Source organism: Pecten maximus, chromosome 11 (assembly GCF_902652985.1).
Source record: "Pecten maximus chromosome 11, xPecMax1.1, whole genome shotgun sequence".
Classification (NCBI taxonomy): Eukaryota; Metazoa; Mollusca; class Bivalvia; order Pectinida; family Pectinidae; genus Pecten; species Pecten maximus.
In genome coordinates, this window is record NC_047025.1 from 1,478,417 (window position 1) to 1,492,576 (window position 14,160).

A 14,160-nucleotide genomic window follows, 5' to 3' on the forward strand; every position below is an offset into this window, starting at 1 on the left:
TATATTGTGTAATAAAATAATCATTCGATCGTTTTTGTTTGCAGTGTTTCGATACAACTGTATACTTGGTTCCAGAGCGTCCAGCATTACCCTGACGGTAAGGGACAGGAAATTATTTAATTTATAATTTTATTCCTGTATCTATACAATTATCATGCAAATTATTCTTGTTTGTCTCAACAAATGATAATTATACACAAGTACACTTTAATTCTATACTTAGTACACTAATATATACATGTACAATAACTGTGAAACTTTGTCATCTCGAATTTTGATAATTTCAAGACCCTAATTAAGTAAAATAAAAATTCAGTTCCGAGAGTAAAAATGATATCCTTGTTTACCTTGAATGCTCATGATATCTCAAAATTTTTTTCAAGACCCACCTGTCCACCGGGTCTGAGGTTACAAGCTTGGATTGTAGTCATTGGCTCTATTGAAACTTGTGAACTAGATATCTCATGAATCCTTGGACAGATTCAATTTCTATTCACACAATAAAATCATACCATCTAGTTCCATACATGATAAAAAATTTTAGTGATATATACTGTAAAACGTGGTTATTTCCGTGGGTGATTAATTTTGCGATTTCGGCGTGGGGGTTATTTTCCCGATCGACCCACCTTCGTTTGTAGTTGGAGTATACTCAAATTAATATCAAAATAATACACATTTGGGAAATTTTTCGCAATCAAAATGGATCTGGGTAATAAGCGTAAATTTCCCCCTCGCGTAAATTTCTATGTTTACAGTAGTTAATTTGAAAGGTCAAAGGTCATACTTGACCTCTTGAAGAGTAGGTTGGTAGATTTATGTATGTAATCTCCTTTCACATTGTGTTGAGAAATGCTGATGTTCATTTGTTGAAGTGTCTTAATTTTCCCCTAGTATAGTGATAACTGTTCCGTTCATAAAACTACAAATATGCTAATTTACACTGTCCAAAAAATGAGCACTGTTGAACATTGTACATTATATTAACTTGAATTAAAATGTATCACTGTTTTTTGTTGTTGTTTATTTTCAGAAGCTAAAGAGTTTTATAATGTTATGAAGGTATTAGCAGGTGTAGGCGGGACTGTACTCGTTGTTATCATATGTTGTTGCTACTGCTGCTGTTGTCGGAAATCAAAAACAAACAAAAATAACCAGCCGACGGATCAGAGTGTAAACACACCTGCTGACCAAGTCGCATCCCAAAACTTCATTCCTCCGCCACCAACAGAACCCACAGCGCCCCCTTTGAGTGAATTACAAGCGATGTCACCGCAAGTTTATCAACGAGGGCCAGATGGTCTCCCATCATATGAGGAGGTAAGATTTAATTAAATGTATGATATATATTATATAGATGTACATGTTTACTGCGTTTTTCGCCAGTGAAATATATAGAATTTTATCAAAATGATAAACTTTTATTTTTCACTTGTATGACAGAATATTTTGATATTTTTCACTTGTGTTTCGCACTCGTGAAAACATCAATATTCTGTCATACTCACGAAATACGTTTTATATTCAATGAGAAACCATTCAATATCCTCTATATATCGTACCCATTATGCCATATGCTGAGATGATGATAGAACGGCCAGGTTTAAAAGTTGTCAAATTTTCACGGCTATCCACCCCTTTATTAAAGAGGCTTACCCGCAGACGGACCGGTAAACGGCACATCTCCGATCACTAAATAAACTTCAGTACACGTTTCTATGTGACAAAATTAGAGGCTTTCCGACTTTATTTCTTGAAAACAATTACAGAATATGTAGTTAAAAGACGTTTTAAAACTCAACCTGAGAGGGAAATGTATGGAATATAACGGCAAATCTTCTTTGTAAATCGCCGCTGCCTTTGAAGTTATCACTGTGCGGCACTGTGCACGTGTTTGTTTCTTATAAAACGGTGAAAAGTGATATTAAAACCTCTTTTTTAATATTATTTATTTAATCGCAACCCGCAATAAGTCCCCGCTATAAAGTGGAGTCTAATTTGATTGACACATCAAAGAAACAAGCACGTGCACAGTGCCGCACAGTGATAACTTCAAAGGCAGCGGCGATTTACAAAGAAGATTTGCCGTTATATTCCATACATTTCCCTCTCAGGTTGAGTTTTAAAATGTCTTTTAAATACATATTCTGTAATTGTTTTCAAGAAATAAAGTCGGAAAGCCTCTAATTTTGTCACATAGAAACGTGTACTGAAGTTTATTCAGTGATCGGAGATGTGCCGTTTACCGGTCCGTCTGCGGGTAAGCCTCTTTAAGATATAACACAAGTCACACAACCAATATTTCTGAATGTTTTCCTTTAACAATAATGGGATCCCAATAGCCAGAATTTACGTAGGGTATGATCATGCATCTGTGCATTTGTCCAACTGCTGTTTTTGAATCGTAGCTCCAAAAGCATTAAAGATAAATTCATGAAACCTGGTATATTCATGGTTCTAATGCTTTAGTGATATTTTGTGAAAAGGAGTTGTTTGCATTTAATATGACTTTCCTGTTACCGTGCTTGTTCAATTTGAAGTTGTGCTATACCGGTACATCAAGATATGTTTTATTTTTCAGTGTATGGGTCTGCAAGAGGAAGTGTGAAATGAAAGTTCCAGATGTTACAATCATCACCAGTGATATGGTGTAAATATCAGAAGCAGACAAGGTCGGGATTAGTACGCCTGGTGTGTCAGGGCCTAGAACTATCTCATCTGATGAGGTTCGTCTCAAAAGTTGTCTGATCACTCCAGATCTTAGTCCGTAGTTGTACGAGACGTACATCAAGTGAGCTGGTGTCTGAAGATACCATTCAGAGTGACGTTATGGAGGAATCGGAATGTGCTTATCAAGAAAGTGGACTTTTAGATATTTATACAACAATTCTGAAAATTTCAGCATGATTTTCAGTACAAATCTGTGATTAGGGTTTTATCCATGGATTTACATGGAGTTTTTAGTACAAGACATTGTTTGGTAACAAGGTTTGAAATATAATGATGTTCAGATTTTTGCAACATAGATCCCCATAAGCCCATGTTTGAATGACACACGCCTAGTTTGCCTCTCCGTCTGTCTTGTACATACAACTTACATATGTACATATGTACCAAAGTTTGTCAGCAATAATGGGCTTCAAAGGATCTAATTGGGCTAATTATAGGGTAAATATGATAATATGTAAATATTCAATTAAATTAAACTTACATATCATAGTTATAGATGGAGAAAAAAGATAGAAGTTGAGTGCATTAAAATTTTTAGATTTTAAGGATATTTTATATTAGCATACTGCTGTTCAGTAATGTATACATTGTACCATCATCATAGACTTGAAGTCAAAGTTCAGAATGTTTTCAGTGTTATATTTATTAATAATTAATTTTTCTTTGTTTTCATGGAAAATACTCAAATGTGATTGGTCGAAAAATTCTTTTCATTCTTCTATGAAAGAAATTCCGAGAATGGGGCGAAAAATGTGACGTCACAATATGACAATTGACGTTGCGTATTGATTTGAGAAAAAGAATCCCATTTAAAACCAGTAAAATTGTACATAAAACATGTTTTAAATTGGAAAATCATTTTCAAAAATTAATTATAAGCGTTGATGTCAATTATTTTTTAGTTTCATCGGGGTATGAAACAAATTTTGTTTGCAAACTTCTGTAAGAATCCGCTATGCGGATTCATACAGTTTGCAAACAAAATTTGTTTCATACCCCGATGAAACTAAAAAAAAATGACATCAATGCTTAAATAAAAAAAAAAATTCATTGAAATCCATTACTCATCCATCAGTAGTCACATGACTTGGCAATATATTTCATTGATGGTTTTCCCAACTCTTTCTCCATATTGCTTGTTTTTGCCTTCAAATACAAAGTTATGTATATATCTTAGATGCATAGGCGATGTGTATTTTCACCATAATGATAATTAAGGAGATCTTATATTAGGTTTAACCCTGATATGACTATGCAGTAATTTCTTTCCTTAAAGTTTTTCAAGTAAAATTAAATCTCGAAAGGTGAAAGCAATTTTTCCATGTTGAAAATATCTGTGCTTATGCAATGTTCCATCTATTCCTGCAACAATGTGTTGAATTAACAGCATCATCATTGTTAAGATATTCTTTGGTTTTAAACATAATGGCAGGCTAATTATTATGTTTGGAAAAATTCAGATAATTATCACAAATATCAAAATATGGAAATATGTGTGTTTTAGGATGATAGAGACAATTTGCTGAGATGACGATGATATATGCATAATGATTATTAATTGTGAAGCTTAAAGAGATGATGAACTCTGATTGGTCGCTCATAGGTTTCCATTGCTTTTCACTCTCCACATCAGTTAGATATTGTTATTTAAACAAACTGTCCTACTCTGGACTCTGCTGTGATACAGATGCTGATTTTTAAGATGAAACTTCAGGTTTCTCATTTTGTGTTGGGAACCTGAGTTTGAAATTCTTGATCGATCATGAACAGGAAAGGAAAGATGAACCTATATAGAGAAAATGTGGTGAATGTATTGAAGGTGTCTAGCTATGAAAATGTCATTTTAATACATTTTTATATCAATGTTTTAGTTTTTCATTGATTCTCTTTTCAAGCCTGCTGCAAATCTTGATAACTCTTGAAAATGGTCATAATTTAGTCGAACCGATTGATTATAGAAAATTATGATTGATTAGTCATAGTCAGAGGTAAAAAATTGATTAAATTAATTAATCAGGACAACACAAATATTTGTTATGCTTTACAAGAATTACATGTATAGATAGTTACTACATACAAGCTGTGATTCAGTGTTGCTTATAAATTTGTGGTATTTGATGGGTTGTCCCCCTTTCCTTTGTTGCTTCACTGTAGTTGTATTTTATTGCCACCATTTTTACTATTAATTACATTTAAATGTCAGTAAAGAAACTATACCTTTTTGTTAGAGATTGTTTTTATTATGATATTGTAACACAATTGCGTTCTGCTTGCTTGGTTGTTTTTTTTCACTCAATCCGGAAATTGTAACATCCGGTTATGTAAGATAACTGTGCTGCTGTGCGTTACAATATGTTTAATTTTATGTCTTTTTAAAACCTTTTAAAACAATTACTTTTGATAATCTATTGTGATTCTTTACAGATTTGAAACCACACAAAGATAATATATACATGTAGTAAGAGGTTGTTAGTTACTTTGATTGTAAATTGCATTATTCTTTAAGTGTTACACATACAGAGATAAACTTGCAATTATCCAGTTTTATTCAACAGTATAAAGTTCAAGTTTCACTTTTACTTTAGGGCTATTCCATCAAAATATCTACTAGACCTCAAGACTCCACAATAAATCACTTCTATACAAGGTTGGATTACCTTCCTATTACTTCTATGTAATTTATTAAATAAATTCTATGGGTGGTACCCCTTAACCAAACCTGGAGTCCTGGGGTTGGGTACTGGAAAAGCCCTTACAGGATCTGTGTCTGGTAAACAGGTTTAGAATGCTCCCTATACAGGACAACCTTTATTAATATTTTTTAATAATACCAATTTTGTGTTCTTTTCTTGGCCATTTGTGATTCTAGTGTTTTTAATGTACAATTTTGTATTTGTTAGCTATCTGATAAAGCAATGGACATCATATTTGGGTTTTACTGATATACACAATTTGAGAACTCCCTTTGAAAGTCGTGACTTTTGGGCTGCTTTTGTGAAATAAATTTGTATTTTGTGATTGAAAGTGTCAGCGAAAAAAGAAATTGGATTGAAGATGGTCTAGCTATTTAGTTGATTTTTGTATCTCTTTTTGTGAGTATAGATACTTCAGTTGGAACAGATTTCTGTTTTGACAATTTTCACTGAGTTGACAGCTTTCAATATCAGTTTTATTGAAACTGTGAAATCATAAAATTTATCAAAAATTAAAACCGTTTAAATGAAAGTGGTTTTTAATTAAAAAAAAAAAACAAAAATATAATAATGATAAATGAGATAAAGATATTGTATGTAATCATATACATGTATAGTCATCTCTGTCGATATAAATCAAGAATCGTCTCCACTTTCCTAGGAAGTTCCCAACCTAGTCTTATATTTATATACTATAAAATTTGTTTTATGACAATAGTATTGTTTAATCTACATGGTATTAGATATACACTTTGTAGAATGCTTTTCAAAATTCCAATTATGAATGATAGATACAATGTAAGTTGTTATGTTTTAAAAGAAAATGATTTGCTAACTTATTGTATTTAGCATCCTTCATACTCCAATGTTTTCAATCACTTCCCTTTCTGCACACCTTGAATATATATGGCACAGAAAATCTAAGGCACACAACTAGCTCTTTGATTGGTGCGAGGAAAAAACTCCTGGCCAATCGATAAGCTGATGAGATTTGTTCGATGTGCATTTCTTTTGAAAGTCACAGAAGAGCGACAAACAAGCTCAAAATCAGTTGTCATCTGTAACAACGGGTTTGTTTGATTTACATCAAAGGGTCAAAAGATTTTTAAATTGTCATTTTCACAAGGTGGCAGTGACAGTCATGACATGTTCCAAGGATGCAGAGGGTAAAATTGAAAATTGAACAATACCCCTGGAATGGATTAAGCTGAGAAGTGTTGAATAAACATGGATAAGATTAATGCCCGTTTTTTTTTTTACAAAATGTTTTGTTTCTTTTGATACAGAGCTTAAGGACAAAAATACTCAATAGACAAATATTTCTGTATACAATGTCTTCTACATGTCATGTTGAAATATATTGGAATTCATCACATTGGAATTCATCACATACACTTCTACATTTGAGCAATATCCTTATAGAAAAATACATTATATGAGTATACACTAGTGGATCCAAGGGGGTCCTAGGGGTCAGGACCCCCCCCCCCTTTTTCGGACGAAGACATTTTTTTTATTGCCTTAATAAAAAACGCCTATGACAAAACCGAAAATCGAAAATCTTATCCCTGAAAGATTGCAAAATTTGCTATAATCATTTTCATTTTGTCCCCCAGACCCCTCGCGAAAAAAAATTCCGCGCCTGGTATACATAGGTTCCATTAGGACTTGATTTGCAGAGATGTTTCATAAGAATAGGAATCTGTGGCAGTTATGGAGGATAACTTGCAGTGATGATTTGGATATTTTAGAGGCTGAACAGTAATGATAAAGAGGGTACAGGGTACAAAATTCATCAGTATTATTTCAATTATTCATAAACTAACTAAGTCCGTTACCCATAACTCTGTCAGGTGTCAAGGCCAAAGATATTTTTTCACTGTTTGTCAGATTTTTTCTGTCAGCCCTTGTGATGGAGTCCATATCAATTGTCCAAGGTTTTAGGTGCTTAATTCTTGCATGCAGGTTTTTAAGCTTAAATATTAACACTTTTGCATTTAAACATTCATATTATCATTAACTTTTTATGTGTGTCAAGTTGATACTTTTTGATAAGTGTGTTATTTTTTTCCATAAAAAGGGGGAGAAGAACACAAATTTTAATAGTAATCTTAGCCATTTTTTCTTGCTTAAAATATTGAGCATTTATTAGGAATTTGCTAATCATGATGACATTTTTGTTAACCACCTATTGTTTTTGTTACCTATATTTTGGATGTTCCAATTTGTTTTTTTCAGTGATATTGAGATAAAAATATTCTGTAGTTTCAATGCCTCCATACGGACAATTGTTTTAACATCTCTGTTGGAATGAAAGAGTATATTAACAACTATGTAACATATGCAGATCTATTTCCTTTTATTTAAATTTTTTATCAATTTATTTTAGAATTATTAAGTTATTTTTGCCTTAAAATATGTTATTATTATTTACCACATTGCCAGTGCTGATTTTTTTAAGTCGATATTATTTTGATTTTTTATGATATGTTCTCTGTATGACAAGAGAACATGACCATGTCATAGATTTGATCTGAAAATTGTCTTGTATGCTAACTCATTACATAATACTCATTTTGTCATTGTTTTTAGTGTATGTTATTCATATCAATTAAAATAAATCTTCAAAACATTAAACTTTTTTTTCATTTTTTATTTTCAAAGACATTTTTATTGCATGAATACATAACACATGTACAAACATACATCATCATCATCATCATCATCAACAACAATAATCATCATCAACAACAACAATCAATCATCATCATCATCATTCATCATCATCATCCATCAACAATCATCATCATCATCATCCATCAATAATAATTATCATCATCATATATCAATAATCATAACCATCAACAACAACAATAATCACTCATCATCATCATCATCATCATCAACAATCATCATCATCATCATCATCAACAACAACAGCAACAATCATCCATCAATAATAATCATCAACAACAACAATCACTTATCATCATCATCATCATCATCATCCACAACCATATATACATACTGATACATGTGAATTATTCTGACAACATACAAAACATACATACATCCTCACAAGCCGGATCAATCGTATCAAGGACTAAGTGTCTGTGTTGGTCATAACAACTCTTTCCACATAACCGAGTCATTGGCATGATTGAGCACGATCCACACTGATTAAATCAATTACATTTACCATATACATGCACACACAAAAAAAAACATACACTTTCAAAACAATCTCATATATATGCATACTATTATATACTACACCATCACAACAAGAAAGAACGAGAGAGACAGACAGAGAGAGAGAGAGAGCTGGGCTAGTCGATACAATCTCCAGGTATTGAGTGAGCAAAATATCTGTATTAAAGGTACTCAAAATATTAAAAAAACTTATTTTTTTGAAGTTTTGTTGACTTTCGGAAATAAGTTGCAGGTTTACTGCCGACATGACTCATGACTACATGAAGCTTCATCTTGTGGGGTAGAGTGGGCCTCTAGGCTAAGGTAATTTGAAGACAGTGTCCTTCAATGATAAGGTCATCAATTAAAGAGTGTTATATAGTGTCGTGGCAATGCTAGAAACATGGGCACATGATCGACATTCATGTTACACTGACAAGTCTAACCAGCACTTTTAATTTCCAACTTCTCATTTAAATCTGCAGGAAGCTCAAGTATAGTAAGAGACATATATATATATATGTCTCTGGTATAGTGAAGAACAAGTACCCATCTATTGGGTGGTGTTGATCAGGGAACAAAACCCAAAACCTTCCTTACTGCAAGAAGCGAGGCACACATTACCAACATAAAGCAAACTTGAAGTTTGTTGCCATTTACATGTATAACCTCATCGACAAGCAGGGTTGTTTGAACCCTGAACCCTTTTGATTGGTTTGGTTTGTTTTTGGTTAACGTCCTATTAAATTAACAGCCAAGGTCATTTAAGGACGTGCCAGGTTTTGGAGGTGTATCTTGTCTCTTCTTGTCAATTGTCGGGCGATGCACCACGTCCACGATTTTGTTGAGCTCATTTTTTAATAATAATTTACGGAAAGGGCCTGTATAGGCTTAGCCTGTTGTCCAATCCATTGCTGTATCTAAAATCTATCTCTATTATGAAATATTGTATGTAAATTAATTCAAATGCTTGATTGAATAAAATATTTTGAAATGAAAAAACAATTTGTTTAATGCCTCAGCATCTTCCATGAGTTCTTCAGTAACGGTTAACTCCTGGATTTCTTTTTCGCCATCTTCATGAATATCTTCCTTTTCTTGATTTTCCTCTTCTTCTGTTGCTATGTTATCTGGTTGTTGTTCTGCATCGTCCGCCATACTGATCTCTATTTAGTTTATTTACAGAAAAGATGCAAGATCCATCACAACCAACCACAACGTGTGCCTAACAACACACTGTTTAAGATTGTTACGCTATCGTAGCAACCATAATAAATGGTACATACACTGTACATTTATTATAACAATCACAAGACGGTTGTTTAAAACGCAAATAAAATATTATAGAGTGTGACCATTTAATTTAGACGCGATAGGCAATTACTCTCGGACTATTACAAATTCAAAGAAACTAAAAACATAACACGCGTAGGGATATTTAAAAAAAAAAATCCACTTCCTGTACGGGTTACTTCCCTTGTCGTTAGTTTTAGGTAGCAATACAGTAAGTAACATAGTATGTACGTTGGCGGGAATTCTCAGGTCTCTAATCTACTAACTCAGGTGTATTTTAACGACTGACTCCTTATACTAGACTATAAAAAACGTGTTTCATTATCATTATTACTTTTAGACCATTTAGTTAGTATGGTTTGTATCCTTTCTTTTTCTTTCTTATTTCAGGTTCAACTTATTCATACTGTAGTTAAATTTTGAATTAGTTTATATAAATTTCCATTTGCTCCATGCATATTTTCATTTTCAGGATGACAATTTTCTACAAGGCCACAAGGAAGCTATTTTGTAGTACAGCACTACTTGTACATTATTGTTCTGGTAAAGTGACTGTTGTGTAGTTTCTGATTGTACAATATTTGTGGACACATTTCTTGAAATAAATTTATAACCAAACAAAAATATTGATTGCGCCAGGAACATATATAATTATTTTATGACCCTGGTTAAAATATCATTGCTTCAACCTTGTAATTATAATATTACCACATATCAGGCCTATAGGTCTTAATGGCCTTTTTGTACTAATACTACCACTTTTTTACAAATTAGCATGAGTGAATCAGTGTTAAAAGTAATTCCCACAGTGAATTTAACTGAAAAAATATTAAGTGAATTTGATTCACACTTATTGACAAAATAGTGAATTTTATCCACGTTTGTTGAAAGTGAAGTTCAGTCACACTTGTGGATAAATCGTGAATTTTAGTAACACTTGTTGATAAATATTGAATTTTAGTAACACTTGTTGATAGTGAATTTTAGCCACACTTGTTGATAAATCGTGAATTTTAGTAACACTTGTTGATAGTGAATTTAGACAAACTTGTTGATAAAATAAAAGTCCATTTAACCTCTTCAAGCCCAATAGATAGAAAACTAGATGAGTGAGTCCAACACGACAATTCGTACGTATATCTGTTGTTTATCTCAGAGTGTTGTTTACATGTCTCAACTCTGGGCGAACCTCTGATGACAGCTCTCTAGAGTTTTTTGTTTTGTTTTTGTTTAACGTTCCAATAACAGCCAGGGTCATTTAAGGACGTGCCAGGATTTGGAGGTGGAGGAAAGCCGGAGTATCCGGAGAAAAACCACAGGCCTACGGTCAGTACCTGGCAACTGCCCCTCTTAGGATTCGAACTCGCAACCCAGAGGCGGAAGGCTAGTGATAAAGTGTCGGGACACCTTAACCACTCGGCCACCGCGGCCCCTTAGAGCCAAAACATGTAAACAACAATCTGCGATTAAACAATATCAATGTGTTGGGCTTACTCCATATAGCTTACAGTATGAATCTTTTAGTGTGACTTAATTCCTGTATACTATCGTATCCATGGTAGGTTCATGAGGATTTCCCAGATGTTCACCTTGAGAGACGTTGTGTCTCCAACCACCAGTAGTATAATACACGATAGTCGAAAGCTTTCTGAAAAACTTACTCTAATTAGTTTTTGTGAAAGCCCAAGCCCTTTTGAGCCCCATTAATATGAAAATATGTTTCAGCTTAATCAATAATTTATAATGTTTTAACTATGATTTTTTTATTGATTTAACACAGTCTCATAGAGTCATTGTTACAATTAATCTTTATATATTATTACAAAGCCTACTGTGTTTCAACACGATACCCAAGAGGGATTAAATGGTCAACATTGAATTTTCTATATCAGTTAAATGAAAGACTGATGATAATTATTTTCTCTTCTTTTTCCCTTCTTTCTCTCTTCTTTCAAAACATTTAATTACTATATATCACGATATAGCAGGAGCAACCTGCAATTGTCAAAATCCAAGATGGCTGCCTGTCAATCATGTATTTTTCTGATTGGTCCCAAAATGCAATATGCACCACTAGGGACCAAGAGAAACTTACATATGAAAGATAAGAAAGGTCCCTCGAGGACTTTCATAGAAATAGCTATAACAAAGTTCAATTGTTAAAATCCAAGATGGCTGCATATCGGCCATGTTGTTTCCTATTTGTCCCAAAATACTATATGCACAACTAGGAACCAAGATGAACCTACATAAAAAATATGAGAAAGATACCTTCAAATTAAAAAGATCCCTTTAAATTGTATGTACGTTTATTAGTGATAGGGTAGTCTATTATTTTCAGATAAATACTATAGAATATTTTTCAATGCCAAATTCAGACTTGCAAATCGAGTAGAACTGTATGTATGTTAGTATGTATGTATGTATGTATGTATGTAATACCTACATGTAATTGATGATGGACGTCATGTTACACGATTATTGTTCATAATAATTGAACCTTGAACACAGTAAGACCCCTAGCGCGCTTCCATAAGGGCCAACAAAAATGATTATAGACGTTTTTAATAAATAAAGTTTCTTGTAAAAGAATGGTGTTGTCTAGAGAAAATAAACTTAATTTTGTAATGCATATATTACACATGTTGTCTCATATCTTTATAAACGAAAATGGAAAAAAATCCATATCTATATTTCCTACAATTTTTTAACTGGGCGTGGATTGCGTTGTATTTGAAATTCCCAGTTACAATGTGTTAGTTAAAGGTTTATCACCTAAGTGACTCCGCCTATCGCTAGGTTTCGTCTCGCCGAATTTTAAGTCAGTGTTCTGTCGGCTTTAGTTTGTTTTTGGTTTTATCGCCTGCATTAATCCTCCTACCGTTAGGTTTCGTCTCGCCGACTATCTACCGCTAGGTTTCGTCTCGCCGACTATCTACCGCTAGGTTTCGTCTCGCCGACTATCTACCGTTAGGTTTCGTCTCGCCGACTATCTACCGTTAGGTTTCGTCTCGCCGACTATCTACCGCTAGGTTTCGTCTCGCCGACTATCTACCGTTAGGTTTCGTCTCGCCGACTATCTACCGTTAGGTTTCGTCTCGCCGACTATCTACCGCTAGGTTTCGTCTCGCCGACTATCTACCGCTAGGTTTCGTGTCTATAGACAGAGTTCTTTCAGTGTCCCAGTTACAGTAAAGGTAAAACTGAGTAGTCAAGCAAACTCGAAATCTTTGTGTTTCAATGGCCCTGTATCGCTCACCTAGCATTCATCCGAGAAGTGGGTTTATAGGATGAAACATCTTTGACTTCAATGACACTCAAAACATGTTTTTATTTATTGATTAGCACTGATCACATATTCAAATATATGTGGAAGTAAATGCTATCCAGAAATATTTCCTTACATTTCAAAAAAAAAAAAAAAAAAAAAAACGATTTCACCGCTGGTTACTAGTATGACTGACATATTGATATACACGGGTACTGAAATAGACAGCTTCTATCTTTTTATATAACAGTGAAAAATGATGTAATTTATTCACTTCACAGTTCTTATATTGAGGAGTCGTAAAACTGATAATAAAGAGAGTCAGTCTGTAAAATGAAAAAATAAATAAATAAAAAGTCTATAAAAAAAAATATTTAAACTTCATTTTTTATGACACAGGGAGTAATCCTCTATATATTATCTCGTGTTTTGAAATTATTGCATATTGTTAATATTCCACTCGAATGTAATTTCATCAGAGTTTAAGGAATGTATTATGTCAAAATGAAACGTACCCAGCTGGTTATGGATTTTGATTTGCCAGTGATCAATTACACAGAAAAAAACACACACACACACACACACACACAACACACACACACACCCACACACACAAATATATGTCCCTGTACACCTCACTACGTGTACGTGGCGCCAAATTTAAAGACCAAGTCCATCTCAGGCGCACCATCTGCACGTGCAAATACACACCATAACAAAGTTGAGAGAAAATAATTGGGGGTTTTCACAGACGCAAGGTTACAGTCTTCCAACCCTACATATACTCATTCTATGAATGGTTTCTTATCATTCATATCATCAAATTTCAGGAAATGTAAATTATAAACAGATAATTAAGGTGCATTTTTTGCGCACTTTATGATAACTATTGTCTTCACAGTTGTAACAATGCGCGACACACGGGGACCAATATCACTTCTTTGCGTATGAATTCATTCCAACGTGACCATATTGACCAGTGAA

General features: G+C 33.5%; 1 long non-coding RNA gene across 1 annotated transcript; it reads left to right on the plus strand.

Moving 5' to 3' along the window:
- The first annotated feature begins 5 nt into the window (after positions 1 to 5).
- LOC117338164 lies at positions 6 to 3,463 on the plus strand. Its single transcript, XR_004534976.1, has 3 exons — positions 6 to 97; positions 1,034 to 1,320; positions 2,582 to 3,463. It is a non-coding gene; the product is annotated as an uncharacterized LOC117338164 (long non-coding RNA).
- The last annotated feature ends 10,697 nt before the right edge of the window (positions 3,464 to 14,160 follow it).